This window comes from Salvelinus alpinus, chromosome 1 (genome assembly GCF_045679555.1).
Source record: "Salvelinus alpinus chromosome 1, SLU_Salpinus.1, whole genome shotgun sequence".
NCBI lineage: Eukaryota > Metazoa > Chordata > Actinopteri > Salmoniformes > Salmonidae > Salvelinus > Salvelinus alpinus.
In genome coordinates, this window is record NC_092086.1 from 51,955,171 (window position 1) to 51,958,001 (window position 2,831).

A 2,831-nucleotide genomic window follows, 5' to 3' on the forward strand; every position below is an offset into this window, starting at 1 on the left:
GAATCTTCGCATTACGGAGGATGGCAGCGACGAAGGTAATGACTTTTTGTTTCGTTGGTATGCTTTGGTTGGAGTTTTATTGCTTTATAGCCCTTGCTTTCACAGCCGGGTAACAGGCGCGCATTTGTTGAGGTCGGGGGGGGAAGGCTAGGTAGGTTTTATGGTCGCTTTGATATAGTGTGTGGATCCCTACTGTTGTGTATCCACGAACGGCGTGGAGGGTAGAAATGAAGTTGCGTTTTCCTGAGAATTTGTGCAACTTGTTTACTTCTCTTGGGCTCCAAGCATCGCCTCTGAAATGGTATTAACATGTCAGATGTCTCTCTCGCTCACCCTCTTCCTCTCTCGCTCTCTCTATGTGTTGCTTATTTCAATAGGCCTATGTTTCTAGTACATTATATACATGGATATGGGTGTATAGGCTTTGTAATAGGCACACCCATGCATCATGTTGGCCTTTTGGAATGGACAGAATCATTGTCTTCAAAGCTTGACACTGCATTCTTTCAGGGTTAGAGGATATTTACATTATTAGAATACTGTCCTATAATTGGCCTATTTATATTTTTCTAATTGAATATACTTTTTTAGTGTTACCTGCAGTTATATTTGAATTTGAATATGAAGGCTAAGTCCTATCGTTTGTATACAGGTGCGTAAATGCAACAGAGGCCTGGCTATGAGTAATTAGATGATCAATTGGTCAAACCAAAAGAACGATTCATGGGGGATACCGGAAAAAAATAATTTACTTCGAAATAAACGACTTGTAGCACAACTCTGCAACGCAATTGCATTTAGTCGTTTGCTTAGATGAGCACGAATGCCTCAGAAGTGCATTCACTGCTGGTTGACTCATTCAAATCAATCTCTGTGGATATATATAAAAAGTCTAAGGACTATATATATAAAAATATAAGTACTGGTATCGAAGGGAGAGGCAGAGAGAGAGAGAGAAAAAAATCGATGGGTGGAATTGACAACAGAATGGCCTGGCCGAGCGCGAGTTCAACCAGGGGACAGTCACAGACTGACCCTTGGTACCCCTTGACCCCTCGCAGACTGGACACCGCTCCATGTTACATTTCCAACAAAGACCCCGGGCGAGTTAGTCATAACACCGCGGCCAGGTCACTGTAACCTCGGGGCACGGTGCTATCTCGTCTCAGACACCCACGTAAACCAAACAGGGCCTTAAGAAAACAGACAGCGGTGCCCTTCACCAGAGCTATCTAGCTGCATGGAGTATTTTTTTCTTTCTCGTTCCCCTCAGAATCACAAATATATAGGCTAAGCCTCTGGTTGCTACAGGAGACGTTTGGGTTGTGTCTCACATCTTGATAGGCCTCGCTATGAGTGAGACTGTACATTTCAGCAGCTTCAGCTTTACACAGGAAGTCATGGGGCTTTATACCCCCCCCCCTCCCTCTTCCCCCAGATACGACTACTATATGGTATGCCAACGCCTTGCATTGTATCATGCTCCCTCAGTCCCTCTCCAGCCCCGCTTCCTCCCTCCTTGGCCCTAAAACCCCTCCAAGATTTGTTGGAAGCCTCTGCCGCTTGGCCCGGAGAGCTGCGGTGGTGTGGTGCCTGTTTCAGATCACACCGCTAATTGCGAAACAAATAGCCTCCGCGCATTGCTGAATTATTATTGTGGACAGCCATGGAGCGGAGGTCAGTGCCATGTAGTCACATAGATATATAGCTAACGCACGCGCACTTTGTGTGCAAAAGCTGGAAGCGTTCTTTTTTTAAAAGGAGACATTAAGTAAAGCAAAGCACCATTGTTACTGCTGCCAGCAACGACCCCCCCCCCCCTTCTAACCCACTGTCCACTAATACATTGTACAGTATAACGTCTTACTGTATTATATGTGTAGGGTGTTGTTTTGTGAACACTGATGCCCCAGCTTACATTCATTGTGCACAAATGTTAACTTGCACAAGCTACCTAGAATAGTGGTTGTTCTCTTTGGAGTCTTTTCCCTTTTCATTGTGGACCCATGGGTTATTACTGAATGTGTGGCTCAATATGATGCGGTTTCATCATGTCGTCACCAAATGCGGAATGTGAAAATATAAGTAAAGTTCCATGTTACTATTTTAGCGAATAAGTTTTGGTTTCAAGGGTAGTAATGCATGATAATAATGGATAATGCAATGAATAATAGCACTGCTCCTATCTATAGCGTACGTCTAGCTAATCTCTTTACTACTCTTTATTACTTAGCCTACTACTATTATTATGATTATAGCCTACTACTACTACTACTACTACTAGCTACTACTTTAATTATACTACTAATGATAATAGCACAAATAATGATAGGCCGACAGACAGACAGATAGACAGACACAGTAAATACAAACAAAGGCTACTGTACATACACTAACAGCATCCATAATTCATCTTTATAATTATGATCGCAACGCCAATACCTTGATACCGTTCACCATGTAGGCCTACCTTCATGTTTTATCATATTTCAGACTGGCTTACATAGATTTAGAATTGTTTTCAGAAGCATACAGTATTGATTGAAACATACCTAAAATAACTATAGTATAATGTCAGGTTATGTTACATGCTGACTGGATGCTGTCCTATGGAGTCCATGTCCTTCGCAGAATATATTTGAAAAAAGGTTGTGTGTGTTCTGCCGGCTCTGACAGATTTACGATCCCCAATAAAGGCCGGGATGTTGGGCTTCGTAAATCAATCTCTGCTTCCCCATATAAACCTAGCCTTTAGCAAAACGCTGTGTTTACATAGCCAAACTTCAGCTTTGATTTTCATGGACTGCTGTTTGATATTTTTGTAGATTTTT